This window comes from Oncorhynchus mykiss, chromosome 24 (assembly GCF_057628025.1).
Source record: "Oncorhynchus mykiss isolate SJ-2025 chromosome 24, ASM5762802v1, whole genome shotgun sequence".
Classification (NCBI taxonomy): Eukaryota; Metazoa; Chordata; class Actinopteri; order Salmoniformes; family Salmonidae; genus Oncorhynchus; species Oncorhynchus mykiss.
In genome coordinates this window covers 24,029,215-24,048,367 of record NC_143045.1, presented here as the reverse complement: position 1 = coordinate 24,048,367, position 19,153 = coordinate 24,029,215, and the positions used below count along the sequence as shown (strand labels likewise).

At 43.1% G+C, this 19,153-nt stretch overlaps 1 protein-coding gene across 8 annotated transcripts in view; it reads left to right on the top strand.

The window, feature by feature from the left end:
* LOC110504044 (galactosylgalactosylxylosylprotein 3-beta-glucuronosyltransferase 1) overlaps nt 1-19,153 on the top strand; it is a 125,423-nt gene that overhangs the window by 73,419 nt on the left and 32,851 nt on the right. For all 8 annotated transcript variants that reach the window (XM_090218747.1, XM_090218750.1, XM_021582853.3 and 5 more), the window contains exon 2: nt 3,831-4,068. The gene's annotated coding sequence lies outside the window, so the exon portion shown is untranslated. The remainder of the gene's footprint in view (nt 1-3,830; nt 4,069-19,153) is intronic.

Genomic DNA, 19,153 nt, shown 5'->3' with positions numbered 1-19,153 from the left:
CCTAGAAAGGCCAAAACCTAGGAAGGAACCTAGAGAGGAACCAGGCTATGTGCGGTGGCCAGTCCTCTTCTGGCTCTGCCGGGTGGAGATTATAACAGAACATGGCCAAGATGTTCAAATGTTCATAAATGACCAGCATGGTCGAATAATAATAGGGCAGAACAGTTGAAACTGGAGCAGCAGCACGGCCAGGTGGACTGGGGACAGCAAGGAGTCATCATGTCAGGTAGTCCTGGGGCATGGTCCTAGGGCTCAGGTCCTCCGAGAGAGAGAAAGAAAGAGAGAAAGAGAAAATTAGAGAAAGCACACTTAAATTCACACAGGACACCGAATAGGACAGGAGAAGTACTCCAGATATAACAAACTGACCCTAGCCCCCCAACACATAAACTACTGCAGCATAAATACTGGAGGCTGAGACAGGAGGGGTCAGGAGACACTGTGGCCCCATCCGAGGATGGAAGGATATAACCCCACCCACTTTGCCAAAGCACAGCCCCCACACCACTGGAGGGATATCTTCAACCACCAACTTACCATCCTGAGACAAGGCTGAGTATAGCCCACAAAGATCTCCGCCATGGACAATGGTCTTGCAGAAGAGACCTATTTAGAATGTTCTTGTATCATATAGGGCTATTGAATCTCATTCCTTTTCTGTCATCTGAGTTGGCCACTGATCCAATCAAATTATTTGTCTATAGTGCCAAATACAACAGTGAAATGCTTACTTACAAGTCCTTAACCAACAATGCAGCTCAAAGAAAAAAAAGTGTTTAGTAAAAACTAGATAAGTTAAACATTCAATATAACAGTAACAAATAATTAAAGAGCAGCAGTAAAATAACAATAGCGAGGCTATATATAAGGGGTACCGGTACAGAGTCAATGTGCGAGAGCACAGGTTAGTCGAGGTAATTGAGATAATATGTACATGTAGGTAGAGTTAAAGTGACTACGCATAGATAATAAACAGAGATTAGCAGCAGCGTAAAAGAGGGGAAGGGGGGGTGGCAATGAAAATAGTCTGGGTAGCCATTTGATAAGCTGTTCAGGAGTCTTATGGCTTGCGGTAGAATCTGTTAAGAAGTCTTTTGGACATAGATTTGGCGCGTAGATTTGGTACCACTTGCCGTGCGGTAGCAGAAAGAACAGTCTATGACTAGGGTGGCTGGAGTCTTTGACAATTTTTAGGGCCTTCCTCTGACACCACCTGGTATAGAGGTCCTGGATGGCAAGACGCTTGGCCACAGTGATGTACTGGGCCGTACGCACTACCCTCTGTAGTGCCTTGCTGTTGGAGGCCGAGCAGTTGCTATACCATGCAATCAGTCAGGATGCTCTTGATGGAGCAGTTGTCAAACTTTATGAGGATCTGAGGACCAATGCCAAATCTTTTCAGTCTCCTGAGGGGGAATAGGCTTTGTCGTGCCCTCTTCAAGACTGTCTTGATGTGTTTGGACCATGGTAGTTTGTTGGTGATGTGAACACCAAGGAACTTGAAGCTCTAAACCTGGTCCACTACAGCTTGGTCAATGAGAATGGGGGCATGCTTGATCCTCCTTTTCCTGTATTCCACAATCATCTCCTTTGTCTTGTTTACGTTGAGGGATATGTTGTTGTCCTCGCACCACATGGCCAGGTCTCTGACCTCCTCCCTATAGGTTGTCTCATCATTATCAGTGATCAGGCACTGTTGTGTCATCAGCAAACTTAATGATGGGGTTGGAGTCGTGCCTGTCCATGCAGTCATAAGTGAACAGGAGGGGACTGAGCATGCAGCTCTGAGGAGCCCCCGTGTTGAGGATCAGAGTGGCGGATGTGTTATTACCTACCCTTACCACCTGTGGGTGGCCCGTCAGGAAGTCCAGGATCCAGTTGCAGAGGGAGGTGTTTAGTCCTAGGGTCCTTAACTTAGTGATTAGCTTTGAGGACACTATGGTGTTGAACGCTGAGCTGTAGTCAATGAACAGCATTCTCACATAAGTGTTCCTTTTCTCCAGGTGGGATCTGTGGATCTGTTGTGGCGGTATGCAAATTGGAGTGGGTCTAGGGTTTCTGGAATAATGGTGTTGATGTGAGCCCTAACCAGCCTTTTAAAACACTTCATGGCTGCAGACGTGCGTGTTACGGGTCAGTAGACATTTAGGCAGGTTACCTTAGTGTTCTTGGGCACAGGGAGGTCACATGGTGATCTGTTTGAAACATTTTGGTATTACAGACTAAGTCAGGGACAGTTTGAAAATGTCAGTGAAGACACTTGCCAGTTGGTTAGCGCATGCTCGGAGTACACGTCCTGGTAATCCATCTGGCCCTGCGGCCTTGTGAATGTTGACCTTTTTAAAGGTCTTACTCACATCGGCTACGGACAGCGTGATCCCACAGTCGTCCGGAACAGTTGATGCTCTCATGCATGTTTCAGTGTTACTTGCCTCAAAGCGAGCATAGAAGTAATTTAACTCATCTGGTAGGCTTGTGTCAATGGGCAGCCTGTGGCTGTGCTTCCCTTTGTAGTCTGATATCATCAATGTTTGGAATTAGGTTTATATACAAAAAGTTCAGGGGTCACCATGGGTGTCAGTCTTCTTCATCCCCTTCACGAGCAGGCTCTTTTAGCCTATTTACAGTGGTGTCAGAGACACTGGAGGGACAAAAAAGGTGGTCAGCCGAGATGAAGAGGACCATAGTGGAAGTACCACCAACAGGTTGTCACTGTTCACCAAGTTTTGAAAGCTTAGGAAAGCCACAAAGATGACCATCTTCACTGAGTGCTGAGTGCTGTGTTAGCAACGTTGTATTTATGAGTATCAGAATTTGAATGAGAAATAGTATACGTCAATGAGTAGTAACAGTGTATGTTGTTCTCCTGCCATTGGAGGACCTTGAGTCAAGCTACGTGGTTTGGAATTAGCTAGCTGGATAAAAACAAATCATACTTTGGTCATGGATGAGATGATTTGGGTTAATATCAGTAATCTCCCTCTTATTGGATTCAGATCAGGATGATAACAACAGCATGTCATTACACAACCTCTGTTGTTTTTCTTGTCAGTATGCTTTAATTGTGTTGGTTTCAGCCACCCTTATTTTTCATATGCGACATCATTCAGCCTTCCTCTGTGGCAGTGACTGCCATCGGACAAACACAGCAGATATAATATTGTGGATGGCGTAAAATACAGACCAGCTCTCACTAATAATGAAAAGGGATGGGTGGCATCCTTTGCGTGTGAAGAAATTGCAGAGAATCGGCCAGAAGAGCAGCTGGCGTGTTTGTCATGTTTTTTAGAAATGGACATGTTCAAATGTCGCTCCCCAGAGGGGACACTCAGAGGAAAGTGCTATTTATAGATGAGTCTGAATAACTTGTCAGATTTATGTTTGGACGGCTTGGCTTTTTCTGTGGGTTTGTCCTGTAAACTTGATTCTATTGTCGTGTCCTTGGAGAAACAAACAAATAAATGATTTATCCAAGAATACATTCATGGAAGTTGGTTGACAATCAGCATTTCCACTTGGAATTAGAACAAAATGTCAAAGCCAATATCCACTTGTGTCCTGAATAACTATACATGTGCGCTGTTCTCTTGCCACACCCACATAACAAACTATTTAAATTCTCCTCATTTCCTGCCTGTGAACTAAAATGTATCTCTACATCATCAGGGCTACAACTCTGAGGAAAACATCCACCCAATGGCAGCTATGTCGTTCCCGAGCCCTGCCCACTGAAGCGCCATCATCCCATCCCAGTCCTTCAATGAAACCCATTGTTTAACAATGAGAAGGGCCATTCTAATACTCCCTGCTCTCCCTTCTTGTTTCTGTAGGAGCCTACCCTCACGACGTGACAGTGCACATGGTCTGGATGCCACCAGCCGCCCTGCTATGCTACACAGCTAAAGTTCCACTTCAATTCGTCACCAGCCACAGCTCCCATCCCCACCGCTCTCCAAGTTTGTCCAATTAAGGGATGTGTGAGGACTAAGAGCCCAGGGTTACAGACCACATTAGAAAAAAAACTGACGAGATCCTTGCTAGCTGCAGATGGGCAGAACACTGTTGATTGTGAGTATCTTTATTGCTCTTTGTTGACATAAATCTCAATTTCTCACCAGTGGTAAAGCTGCCATTCTGGTCACACACATTGGTCATTTTCCAAAGTACTGTACGTAGGGAATGCACTGTCTCTAGCCAAAACAGACCACAACTATTTAATTCAACACTGAGTTTCCTAGAAAAAAATGCAATGGAATGAGTGTTATATTAGGAGGCAGCCATTATGGGGCCAGAGGCCTGCTAATAGGTGTGCAGTTTCTTATCCCTCCGTAAACTACCATTTTTGTATCCACACCGAGCAGAAACGGTCAGGCTCATGCTGCCCTGTGTCGTGTTGCCCTCTGTTTTGTTTCATAGCAGATGAACAAATGCACGGCTGAATTATTTATCAGCATTTTCAGCTGAATTTAAAAGTTATGACAATCACGTCTATATCGAGGACGTGTTAAGTGGGAAGATGTAGGTTCAAACAGGGCTACCTCCGCCCCTCCTCTCTGTGCACTATTCCATTTTCACAGGGAGATGTGGGGATGGAGGGATTAGGAAAACGACAGGGGGCGAAATTATCTGACAGATCCACTTATTTCAACCATCTGTGAGCCCCCGGCCGTGATATTATTAGAGCCAGATACCTCTGAGTTGAAGAGGTAGACATTGTCTTGAGAGGAGAAGGAGGTCTGGAAGGAAGATGTCGGTGAATGTCATGGAAAATCAGGAGAAATAAACTTCAGAGGTGGAAGGAGGTGGAGAGGAGTGAGTAAGCTGGCGGATGGAAAATGCCTGTGGGTGCTGCCTGTCGTCTCCTGGGTACGGAGGGAAATATTGTGCTTCTCGACTTAAAAGCCTTGGGCCAGATGAATGCATTCCTCATTCTCCCCCCTGCCTTGCCCGATACAAATAAACAATGCTGAAATAAGTCTGGTCAGCACGCTGTCTACAAAACATACATAAAATAATTTTACTACAGAACCCAAGGAGACAACTACTACTCCTGTTAGGTGAGATCTTAATTGTTAGAAACAAAAGGTTCAAAGGAATATTGGATGTATTGTTCCCAGTCCGTAATTGCGCACCCAGCTCACTCAAGTGCTTCCCAATATGACATTTGACATTGTTCGTAAGCTTGAGTTCATTTGCACACAAAAAATCATACAATGATGGAAAGACCTGTATGTTGTCCTTGTTAATGCAGACAGAGAAGAGCTCCAAGTTCTTAATCATAACCTCAATTCTGTCCCGCACATTGAATATAGTTGCGGAGAGTCCCTGTAATCCTAGATTCAGATCATTCAGGTGAGAAAAAACATCACCCAGATAGGCCAGTCATGTGAGAAACTCATCATCATGCAAGCAGTAAGACAAAAAAACTTTAAGCTCGTCTCTCAATAAGAAAAGGTGTCAACACCTTGCCCCTTGATAACCAGCGCACGTATGTTGTAAAAGCGTTACATAGTCGCTGCCCATATCATTGCATAATGCAGAAAATACACAAGAGTACAGGGGCCTTGCTTTAACAAAATTAACGACTTTCACTGCAGTGTCCAAAACGTCTTTCAAGCTGTCAGGCATTCCCTTGGCAACAAGAGCCTCTCGGTGGATGCTGCATTGTACCCAAGTGGAGTCGGGAGCAACTGCTTCCACTCCACTGTCTCCCTGTCATGACTTTTGTGCCATCAGTACAGATACCAACACATCTTGACCACCAAAGTCCATTTGATGTCACAAAGCTGCCCAGTACTTTAAAAATATCTTCTCCTGTTGTCCTGGTTTGCAGAAGAGGACGTCTTCCTTAATTTAGCCCCCATAAACATAACGGACATATACCAGGAGCTGTGCCAGGCCCGGCATGTCTGTTGACTCATCCAGATGTAAAGCATATAATTCACTGGCTTGTATGCAAAGCAGTAATTGTTTCAAAACATCTCCTGCCATGACACTGTCACTGTGTTTTTTGATGAAGGTATTGTCTGTATAGTATTTTTTGGCCTTTTCCCCCAGCATTGTCCCAGCCATACCCACAGCAGCAGGAAGAATTAAGTCTTCCACAACAGTATGGGCTTGCCTGTCTTAGCCACTCGGTAGCTCACCATATAAGACGCTTCGAGTCCCTTCTTGTTAATGGTATCTATAGCTTTTATACATGTCTTACTACTCAAAAGTCATCTTAATTGTCACTCAAAAAACTCCTGTGGCTGATTTTTCTAATTGGCATGTTTTGTTTCTAAATGTCTGCGCAAGAGTTTAATCGAGTTGTGAGATAGTACTTTTACACATATAACACACTGTGGCTGAAGAAAGGCACTACTCCCAATATAAGTGAACTCCCAATCAATGTAGTTCTCATCATATTTGCGCCTCTTTGATGGTCCAACGTCCCTGTCTGTTGTTCGGTGCTTTCCCGGGTAAAGGGGCAGTAGCTCTTCGGCTGAATCAGATGTCAGTGTCCATGCTAGCTGGGATAGCAACAAATGTAGAATTACTGATGCTAGCATTGGATGTGCTCGTGGAAGTAGAACAACTTGTGCTGTAGACAGATGCTTGTGTAGTACTGCTGGTAATAGCAGTACTGCTGGTAGTACTGCTGGTAATAGCAGTACTAACAGTAGAGCTGGTATGTGTCTCTATGGACGCGGGCCTTACTTTTTTTAACCATTCTTCCATTTTCATGCAAACTGAATGAGCATGAGCTACGTTTGGCTACATTCAGAGCATTAGTGGAATTCCCGTGAGAGAGTAATGGTTAATGTGATTGAATGTTAATTATTTGACTAGGCTACCTGTATTTGATATTGTGTTGTTATTTTGCTGAAGACTAGATGGTTTCATTATTTGGGGGCAGTGAAAGGAGGCTGCTCAGGATAATCTAAATGGACTGTTTTGGCGTTCCCCCGACGGCATTGCGTACCCCAGTTTGGGAATAGCCGGTTCAGACCAACCAATCTGGTAGTCTCTCGTCAGATTTACAGACCATGATTGACTGCTGTGAGGACTAGTTTAGCTCTGCCAATCTGTGGGCCCAGTGAAATGAGAAGTTGAAAGAATCCTTCCTGCTACAGACAGATTCAAATGAAGAGAGAGAGAGAGCTGTCACACACACACACTGAGTCCTAGAGCACCGGGAGACCGGGTTGAGCTGAATCAAACTGAGAGGATGTCCTTTCCAGCTTTGCAGAGGACCACAGAGACACATCCGCCCCCACTGTTTTAGAGCAGATACAGAGAGACAGAGAGTAGAAAAGAGAGGGCTGCAACTTCCTGGCAGCCCAGCCTGCAACCCTTCAGCAACCCTGCTTATTTATTAACAGCAGAAATACAACATCTGCCCTGCAGACCTGCAGACCCTCGAACCCTGCTATCTCTGCTCCTGTCCCACTCTGACCAAAGCATGTAGGGGTCAATCCTGTTAAATACATAATAATGTTTTAAAGAAGGAAAACAAACTAATTGAGTATTGTGATATAACTCAAAGTGTATTACCTCCACAATGACAAGAATACAGCTGGCTAGCATAGTAATTCCTCACCACTCATATTGTATGTTGGTAGCTGGTTGTTGGAATAAGATGCTGGGTTTCTGTGCTGGAGATGGATTTTGGAGGGCCACTAATTTCTAATGCTGCTTCTAAGGTCTAAAATATTACATAATATCCCCTTATCACAAATACTGTACATACTAAGATGTTTCCTTAAATTAGTCCACATCCACCCCAGAAGAATTGCTATCAGATGCAACTGCATTTCCCATTCTGCTGGAGTGTACAGAGTTTCTCCCTTGGCCTGGATGAGAAACACCCCAGAGACAGAGGTTTTTGTGTACAGTTTCTCCCTTGGCCTGGATGAGAAACACCCCAGAGACAGAGGTTTTTGTGTACAGTTTCTCCCTTGGCCTGGATGAGAAACACCCCAGAGACAGAGGTTTTTGTGTACAGTTTCTCCCTTGGCCTGGATGAGAAACACCCCAGAGACAGAGGTTTTTGTGTACAGTTTCTCCCTTGGCCTGGATGAGAAACACCAAAGACACAGACAGAGACAGACGTGTTTGTAGAATAAGAAATTGGAACATAAATTATAGAATGAGAACTCTGCCCCCAAAAGCATTCATTGTATTTCTTCATACACATCCATGAAATGTTCACAACTGCATCTAAGTGTAAGAAGAGGGAGCGGTGAGCTGCAGTCTTGACTTCGTTATCTGAGATTCATTCATAATGGTGGGAATAAATTCCTAGGCTTGTACGTATCTCCACCGTCTCAGAATATGAAAGGGAAACCAAAGCTTGTCACACCTTTTTTTATTTTCAAATGCTTTTGTACAGCATTGAAAAACAGCTTGGCATGCTGAAATTAGTGCTGTCTTCACAGCATAACTGTATAGCTAAAATGTCCTGATTTTAATTTGAAAGTCATGACTAACTGACTCCTACTGTAGTTAATAAAAGCAGTTAAAGCAATTAATGCTGAAGGCACATCAATTACAGTGCATTGCGAAAGTATTCGGCCCCCTTGAACTTTGCGACCTTTTGCCACATTTCAGGCTTCAAACATAAAGATATAAAACTGTATTTTTTTGTGAAGAATCAACAACAAGTGGGACACAATCATGAAGTGGAACGACATTTATTGGATACTTCAAACTTTTTTAACAAATCAAAAACTGAAAAATTGGGCGTGCAAAATTATTCAGCCCCCTTAAGTTAATACTTTGTAGCGCCACCTTTTGCTGCGATTACAGCTGTAAGTCGCTTGGGGTATGTCTCTATCAGTTTTGCACATCGAGAGACTGACATTTTTTCCCATTCCTCCTTGCAAAACAGCTCGAGCTCAGTGAGGTTGGATGGAGAGCATTTGTGAACAGCAGTTTTCAGTTCTTTCCACAGATTCTCGATTGGATTCAGGTCTGGACTTTTACTTGGCCATTCTAACACCTGGATATGTTTATTTTTGAACCATTCCATTGTAGATTTTGCTTTATGTTTTGGATCATTGTCTTGTTGGAAGACAAATCTCCATCCCAGTCTCAGGTCTTTTGCAGACTCCATCAGGTTTTCTTCCAGAATGGTCCTGTATTTGGCTCCATCCATCTTCCCATCAATTTTAACCATCTTCCCTGTCACTGCTGAAGAAAAGCAGGCCCAAACCATGATGCTGCCACCACCATGTTTGACAGTGGTGATGTGTGTTCAGGGTGATGAGCTGTGTTGCTTTTACGCCAAACATAACGTCTTGCATTGTTGCCAAAAAGTTAAATTTTGGTTTCATCTGACCAGAGCACCTTCTTCCACATGTGGTGTGTCTCCCAGGTGGCTTGTGGCAAACTTTAAACAACACTTTTTATGGATATCTTTAAGAAATGGCTTTCTTCTTGCCACTCTTCCATAAAGGCCAGATTTGTGCAATATACGACTGATTGTTGTCCTATGGACAGAGTCTCCCACCTCAGCTGTAGATCTCTGCAGTTCATCCAGAGTGATCATGGGCCTCTTGGCTGCATCTCTGATCAGTCTTCTCCTTGTATGAGCTGAAAGTTTAGAGGGACGGCCAGGTCTTGGTAGATTTGCAGTGGTCTGATACTCCTTCCATTTCAATATTATCACTTGCACAGTGCTCCTTGGGATGTTTAAAGCTTGGGAAATCTTTTTGTATCCAAATCCGGCTTTAAACTTCTTCACAACAGTATCTCGGACCTGCCTGGTGTGTTCCTTGTTCTTCATGATGCTCTCTGCGCTTTTGACGGACCTCTGAGACTATCACAGTGTAGGTGCATTTATACGGAGACTTGATTACACACAGGTGGATTGTATTTATCATCATTAGTCATTTAGGTCAACATTGGATCATTCAGAGATCCTCACTGAACTTCTGGAGAGAGTTTGCTGCACTGAAAGTAAAGGGGCTGAATAATTTTGCACGCCCAATTTTTCAGTTTTTGATTTGTTAAAAAAGTTTGAAATATCCAATAAATGTCGTTCCACTTCATGATTGTGTCCCACTTGTTGTTGATTCTTCACAAAAAAATACAGTTTTATATCTTTATGTTTGAAGCCTGAAATGTGGCAAAAGGTTGCAAAGTTCAAGGGGGCCGAATACTTTCGCAATGCACTGTATGTGATTACTTTAAAGCTAGTCACTACTGTACATTAATTTTTTATGACATATACCTATTGATTCTTGAAGAAAATCCCTTACAGTATAAATGCCTCATGAGTTTAGTTCAACTGTCGTACCCCATCAGAAACCAAAATATAAGCTTGTTTTACTCCAATGTTTGTAAACAATGTAAACGTTTGCAAACACTTTATAGCCTCAAGACATTGATAAAACTATGATTTGTATCTCATGGAGGGTCAGTCCTTGCATCCATAGCTCTGTCTATGAATTTGAGAGTGGTTACATTTCTCCAGGCTGATCCCTCAGCATTTTACCAAAACAGAGGCGGGGTGGACGATTTGCTATTGTTTCAATTAGGACTGGCTTTATAATAGCAGGAATACATGCAATAACACATATCAATGAAATGAGAAGTAATGTACTTTAATCATCGTTTTAATTAAGAGGGTTTTGCCACCTACACTATAGTCAATACATTATGGTCATTTTCTCGAGTGTCAATTCAAGCTTAGGAGATGGAGACTAAAGCTCCATATACAAATAACTGAACTAGACATTTTTAAGTGGCTGCTGCCCTTAAAACACTTTAGATTGCTATTTCTTATGGCAAGAGTGCCACATGGTCTGTCACACATTGCAAATTGGTTTGAAAGAGAAAGGGAACGCATGGATTGGTAGTCACTTTCTTTGGCATTTCTATCAAAAGTTATGTGCTGTTTGTTTATAATGACCCATCCACTCTCTGACTGCACTTAACATTCAGCAAACTGTTTCCAGTAGTTTGAAGGCTAAATTGTGCACTCATGCCATTTTGTAATATACAGTAAATACCCCTACAATACATGGACATTGATTTATCATCAGTGGCCAAATAACTATTATTACAGTATTATTTAGAACCTGGATAATTCTTTAGTGTGCTGCCGTTCAGGTCTTGGGAGTAATCTGATTTATGTGGGGATTGCAGTTACAGTTACAGTACCTTCAGATAGTATTCATACCCCTTGACTTATTCCACCTTTTGTAGTGTTACAGCCTGAATTCATAGATTTTTTCAACACCCATATGCACACAACACCCCATAAGGACAAAGCTAAAACAATGTTAGCAAATTTACTGAAAATGAAATACAGAAATATCTCATTTATGTAAGCATTCACACCCCTGAGTCAATACATGCTAGAATCACCTTTGGCAGTGATTATAGCTGTGAGTATTTCTGGGTAAGTCTCTAAGAGCTTTGCACACCTGGAACACACTTAATATGTTGTGAAAAGTGTTGAAGAAATGTAATGGCATGTGATATTTTAAATTGTATATACAGTAACTGCCTTAATGTTGCTGGACCCCAGGAAGAGTAGCTGCTGCCTTGGCGGGAACTAATGGGGATCCTTAATAAATATAAATGCAAATTGTACAATATAATTCTTTAAACAATTATTCAAGCTATGTCAAGTTGGTTGTTGATCATTGCTAGACAACCATTTTTTACTGAACACAAATATAAATGCAACATGTAAAGTGTTCAATTTTCATGAGCTGAAAAAGATCCCAGAAATGTCTTCGTGCACAAATTTGTTTGCATCACTGTTAGTGAGGATTTCTCCTTTGCAAAGATAATCCATCCACCTGACAGATGTATCATATCAAGAAGCTGATTAAACAGAATGATTATTACACAGGTGCACCTTGTGCTGGGGACAATAAAAGGCCACTCTAAAATGTGCAGTTTTGTCACACAACATAATGCCACAGATGTCTCAAGTTTTGACGGAGTGTGCAATTGGCATGCTGACTGCAGAAATGTCCACCAGAGCTGTTGCCAGAGAACTGAATGATAATTTCTCTACCATAAGCCTCCTTCAACATCATTTTATAGAATTTGTCAGTACGTCCAACCGGCTTCACAACTGCAGACCACGTGTATGGCATCGTGTGGGCGAGCAGTTTGCTGATGTCAACATTGTGAACAGAGTGCCCCATGGTGGCGGTGGGCTTATGGTATTGTCAGGCATAAGTTACAGACAGCGAACACAATTGCATTTTATCAATGGCAATTTGAATGCACAGAGATAACGTGATGAGATCCTGAGTCACATTGTCGTGCCATTCACCCGCCTCCATCACCTCATGTTAAAGCATGATGATGCACGGCCCCGTGTCGCAAGGACCTGAACACAATTTCTGGAAGCTGAAAATGTCCCAGTTCTTCCATAGCCTGCACACTCACCCAAATAACATGTTTGGGATGTTCTGGATAGACGCGTACGACAGCTTGTTCCAGTTCCCGCCAATATCCAGCAACTTCGCACAGCCATTGAAGAGGAGTGGTACAACATTCCACAGGCCACTTTTCAACAACCTGATCAACTCTATGCGAAGGAGATGTGTTGAGCTGCATGAGGCAAATGGTGGTCACACCAGATACTGACTGGTTTTCTGATTCATGCCCCTACCTTTGTTAAGGTATCTGTGACCAACAGATGCATATCTGTATTCCCATTCATGTGAAATCCATATATTTCAGAAAACTGTAACCAGACCACTCAGGAACATTCAATGTCGTCTTGGTGAGCAACTCCAGTGTATATTTGGTTATTTTCCTGCTGAAAGGTGAATTTGTCTCCCAGTGTCTGTTGGATAGCAGACGGAACCAGGTTTTCCTCTAGGATTTTGCTTGTGCTCAGCTCTATTCCATTTTTTAATCCTAAAAATCTCCATGGTCCTTGCCAAGGACAGGCATACCCATAACACGATGCTGCCACCACCATGCTTGAAAATATATAGAGTGGTACTCAGTGATTACTTGAATTGCCCCAAACATAAATGCTTTTTATTCAGGACATTAAATTAATTTATTTGCCAAATATTTTGCAGTTTTACTTTAGTGCCTTATTGCAAACAGGATGCATGTTTTGGAATATTTTTATTTTGTACAGGCTTCTTTTTTTTTACTCTATCAATTAGATTAGTATTGTGGAGGAACTACAATGTTGTTGATCCATCTTCAGTTTTCTCCTATCACAGCCATTAAACTCTATAACTGTTTTAAAGTCACAATTGGCCTTATGGTGAAATCCCTGAGCAGTTTCCTTTCTCTCCGGCAACTGAGTTAGGAAGGAACCAAATAAGGAGTGAACCTGTTCAGTCTAATTCATGTGAGGCGGTGCTGCATGGATTTACCCCGGCACTAGTTGGCTGGCAGTATGCTAAAGTACCTGCACACTGTAATCCCTGGAAGATAAGATAACGAGTCCTCTGCTTAGGCGTTGTGCTGTGAGGTGCTGCCTGTGACATCCCATAGACCTGCTGCATGAAGCGACTTAATCTCACTGCAGCAGATCACAGCCTCACAGCCAACCATCACACCCCAGGGCAAGTCAGAAGGTGGAGGTAGTGGAGACAGCCAGCCAGATCTGAAACACAAAACTCCCAGATTCTCTGCATCTCATAGAGGCTGACCGGGGGAGATGGATGCCCAAATTTTCGGCAGCTGTGCAGGGTGCCCTGCAGCATTACTTCAGTAACAATCCCCGCTAAGGCAATCTCATGTCAGCTACTTTATTTTCTGGTTCAACATATGGCCACTGTGTTACGGTTTATGGGGTTCGAAAACAAGGGATTGGCTCTCAGGCCCTAAGTGATTAGAAGACTTCTATAACGCAGTGGGGTTGAAAACCAATTACCACATGGCATGCGTTGCTTCTTTTCTAATTCAAATGCACTGTAACAATGTACTGTGACTGTAATGTACTGTAACTGTTGTAATAAAAAATAAACTGCGACATTAGTAATGAGTCAGAGTTAGGATGAAGAACTGCAACATTATTAATGAGTCAGAGTTAGGATGAAGAACTGCAACATTATTAATGAGTCAGAGTTAGGATGAAGAACTGCAACATTATTAATGAGTCAGAGTTAGGATGAAGAACTGCACCATTATTAATGAGTCAGAGTTAGGATGAAGAACTGCACCATTATTAATGAGTCAGAGTTAGGGTGAAGAACTGCAACATTATTAATGAGTCAGAGTTAGGATGAAGAACTGCGACATGATTAATGAGTCAGAGTTAGGATGAAGAATATGGAATGTAAAGTCAGACTATGGTACACTACATACACATATGCACGCGAGCAATTTGAGCCGTGGAGATTTCCCTCATAACTCAGGGATCTGTGAATTGTTGAGCCTGGAGAAACCTTGAATCTCCTCTAGCCTTGAGATGTGTAAAATCAATCTGTTCTCTTCAGTTTGAGCCCTGTGAATTGGAGAAGGAATTACAATATATGCTTGAGTGGCAGCAGACCCTTTTCATTCCCAGAGTAAAGGTCTTTACCACAATATGGCAGCCTGCGAGAGAATAGGAGCCATTCCCCTGCCTAATGTGTGCATTCTACTATTGCATTCCCCACCAGACAAGGACGAGCTGGGCAACAGAACATATCCACAGCTGTAATCCTTAAACAGTGCATACTGTCAGTGTCCACATAATCCCCTTAAACATACAGGATTATTATATTATTGTAATTGTATGAATGATTTGGGCTGACTTGTCTGCAATGAGTTGAGTTCAATCAATACCACAGCACAAATCATTACTCTAGTATAATAGGTTAGGGCCATGGGGTTAATAAACATATACTCAGAGTAGATGCATTCATTCATCAAGCTAAAAGAGGCAAGTATCATTTGTGGCAATCCAGGAACAGGATTTACAGGACATTTACAGTGGAAAATCTTCAGTGAATATAACTCTTATTATACTCACCACCCACCCACTCAGACAGATATGTGCGTAGACATAGCATATAGATGGCATCTGATGAAGAAAACAAGTGACTGCATAATAATCACAATGATCACACATATTTCAGTGGAACATCGGATTCATATCTCAAGCACGGCATACATCAAGTCAGAATCCAAATCCTTGGATTTGTCACTTAAACAAACCACGCAGGGGAGGGGGGGAAAGAGCCTTTTAATTGCCCAATCAGGAAGCCTTAACGGAGGGAAAAGTACCATGTCTGCAGATATAGGATTGTGTGATTGAATGCAGTGCTGATGGCACCTGATTACAGTTGCCGTGGTCGCATCCATAACCTTCACTAACTTAATTAAAGTGAAATGTTCTACCTCCATCCCCTGGAATTTACGTCTGGAAGTTTTAATTGAATCCATTTCCACTGGTAATTCTGCATCCCCTGGGGTCCTCGTTAGTGCTACTGGGTCCCCTGGGTGCACCATGGTTTAGCCTGCCGGCCAGACAGACTGCATCCTCCCTGCTCCCACAAGCCAGATAAATCTTCTGTAATAGACAGTGTGAAGGAAGGAACAATTGTCCCGCTGTCTTGATTGTGTGATCCTATCGCTATACTCTAGTTTCCAAGGGTCTTTCCAAGGGGATAGGGGTTGGAGACAGAGGGTCCATGGAAACAAAGGGTTTTATTAAGAAATCCTCTCAGATGTTTCAGGGCCACCTGGTCGTGAAGGGGAATGTTGCCATGGTTACACTGGTGCATGATTCTTTGTTATCTATAGACTACCAGTTAGTCAAACTATTGAACAATCCCATGATTTCCCTCTAGTCCTTGTACTGTATGCATCGGATTATCCTAGTCTCACTTACAGACATTCAAATTAGATAGCTATCTCGAGATTTGATGGTGGCTGGCAAAACTAGATTATCTCGACTTGAAAATAGCCTCTGATTTTCTTGGAATTGCCAGAGGAGGGCATGCGATCAAAGTCAATGGTGAGCTCTCTGCAAAGTCATCTTCCAGCCGAGTCAGTGACAGTATTCTGTTCTGTAGCATCAGCAGATGCCGAAATTCTGTCAACACTGTTCTGCAAGTGTCATTTTTCTGTCCCCCCCCCAGCGCTTTGGAATGTGACTCTGTGTATTAGATTGCACCCCTGATGTACAAGGACAGCAGAGGTAAAAGGGCTGACAAAAATATGTCAACCAGTCAGAAATTTGAGAGGGCAAAAACAGTGGAGTATAGAGAGATGAGCGTTGAAATGTCAGAGGCCCCTTGTTAAGAAGTGACTTTAAATTGAAGTCAAGTCATTTTCAGTTAGGCCTCTGGATTAACTAAACAAATAGGACTTATTAATTAACGCTTACATCCAGTGTGACACTTATTTGGCATTTCACCAAGCGGTTTTAAATGTCATTGCTTCTCAGAATGTTAAAATGCCAGTCTGTGCAGAGTACACTTTGAAGTTTCTGAGCAAATGCTTCAACTCTACATTCTCTAAACGGTCTATGGATAGCTGACAACATCACTAAAACGATGTGCACATTTCAATGGGCCAGAAGGATGTGTGTTGTTGTGATTCTGGATGGCCAGATAACTAGAAACAATGAAAAGAAGCTGTCATGTGGGGAATCGCAGGTGGCTCGTTTCAGCTAGTTTTATCTTGTTCTTGATAACATGTCTTGTTTTGAGGTATTTTGACTGACGTCACATCTATGCTAATATGGCAAAAAAATTGCTTGCTAGCTAACCAACAACTGTCACAATGTATTTGTGAGACGAGCGCTCATTGTGTAAATGTATATCTGTTGTCAATTAAAATAGAAGATGAAATATAGTTTACCAACCCCGTCAGTTTTGCCCCATAGTTCGGCACGCGTCGGTTTTGTTGCTAAACAACCAACCTGTCTATTAATTGCTGAAACTGTGTCAGTCACGCTGGATGCATTGGCTACAGTAGGTTTACCTGAAAGAAACCATTAAAAACTTTAAATATATATAAAAAGAAAAATCTCTCTTTATCCTGCAGTGCTATAAGGAGATACTAGGCATTTCTTTACACAAAAATGGTTTATATAAAGGTCACTCAGTATGGTCAAGTGACATTTATGGCATTTTGCAAAAGAGACCTTTGTCTCAATGGGACTCCCTGCTTAAATAGATAAATAAATAAATAAGATGGTTTATGTTGTGTGCAATGACATGACATGTTTCTTTACTGAACAAAATAGATGGTGGCCTAGCTTTGACTGTACTGTTCACTGTAGAGTAGCTTGATAGGCCATGCCCATGCCCCCCATCACTCTGCTTTGACTGTAATGTTCACTATAGAGTAGCTTGATAGGCCATGCCCATGCCCCCCATCACTCTGCTTTGACTGTAATGTTCACTGTAGAGTAGCTTGATAGGCCATGCCCATGCCCCCCATCATTCTGCTTTGACTGTACTGTTCACTGTAGAGTAGCTTGATAGGCCATGCCCATGCCCCCCATCACTCTGCTTTGACTGTACTGTTCACTGTAGAGTAGCTTGATAGGCCATGCCCATGCCCCCCATCATTCTGCTTTGACTGTAATGTTCCCTGTAGAGTAGCTTGATAGGCCATGCCCATGCCCCCCATCATTCTGCTTTGACTGTACTGTTCACTGTAGAGTAGCTTGATAGGCCATGCCCATGCCCCCCATCATTCTGATTTGACTGTAATGTTCACTACTGAGTAGCTTGATAGGCCATGCCCATGCCCCCCATCATTCTGCTTTGACTGTAATGTTCACTATAGAGTAGCTTGATAGGCCATGCCCATGCCCCCCATCACTCTGCTTTGACTGTAATGTTCACTGTAGAGTAGCTTGATAGGCCATGCCCATGCCCCCCATCACTCTGCTTTGACTGTAATGTTCACTACTGAGTAGCTTGATAGGCCATGCCCATTTCCCCCATCATTCTGCTTTGACTGTAATGTTCACTATAGAGTAGCTTGATAGGCCATGCCCATGCCCCCCATCATTCTGCTTTGACTGTAATGTTCACTGTAGAGTAGCTTGATAGGCCATGCCCATGCCCCCCATCATTCTGCTTTGACTGTAAAGTTCACTGTAGAGTAGCTTGATAGGCCATGCCCATGCCCCCCATCATTCTGCTTTGACTGTAATGTTCACTATAGAGTAGCTTGATAGGCCATGCCCATGCCCCCCATCACTCTGCTTTGACTGTAATGTTCACCATAGAGTAGCTTGATAGGCCATGCCCATGCCCCCCATCACTCTGCTTTGACTGTAATGTTCACTACTGAGTAGCTTGATAGGCCATGCCCATGCCCCCCATCACTCTGCTTTGACTGTAATGTTCACTATAGAGTAGCTTGATAGGCCATGCCCATGCCCCCCATCATATTGTTTTGACTGTAATGTTCTCTATTGAGTAGCTTGATAGGCCATGCCCATGCCCCCCATCATTCTGCTTTGACTGTAATGTTCACTACTGAGTAGCTTGATAGGCCATGCCCATGCCCCCCATCATTCTGCTTTGACTGTAATGTTCACTGTAGAGTAGCTTGATAGGCCATGCCCATGCCCCCCATCACTCTGCTTTGACTGTAATGTTCACTGTAGAGTAGCTTGATAGGCCATGCCCATGCCCCCCATCACTCTGCTTTGACTGTAATGTTCACTACTGAGTAGCTTGATAGGCCATGCCCATGCCCCCCATCATTCTGCTTTGACTGTAATGTTCACTGTAGAGTAGCTTGATAGGCCATGCCCATGCCCCCCATCACTCTGCTTTGACTGTAATGTTCACTACTGAGTAGCTTGATAGGCCATGCCCATGCCCCCATCACTCTGCTTTGACTGTAATGTTCACTCTAGATTAGCTTGATAGGCCATGCCCATGCCCCCCATCATTCTGCTTTGACTGTAATGTTCACTCTAGAGTAGCTTGATAGGCCATGCCCATGCCCCCCATCATTCTGCTTTGACTGTAATGTTCACTACTGAGTAGCTTGATAGGCCATGCCCATGCCCCCCATCATTCTGCTTTGACTGTAATGTTCACTCTAGAGTAGCTTGATAGGCCATGCCCATGCCCCCCATCATTCTGCTTTGTCTGTAATGTTCACTATAGAGTAGCTTGATAGGCCATGCCCATGCCCCCCATCACTCTGCTTTGACTGTAATGTTCACTACTGAGTAGCTTGATAGGCCATGCCCATGCCCCCCATCATTCTG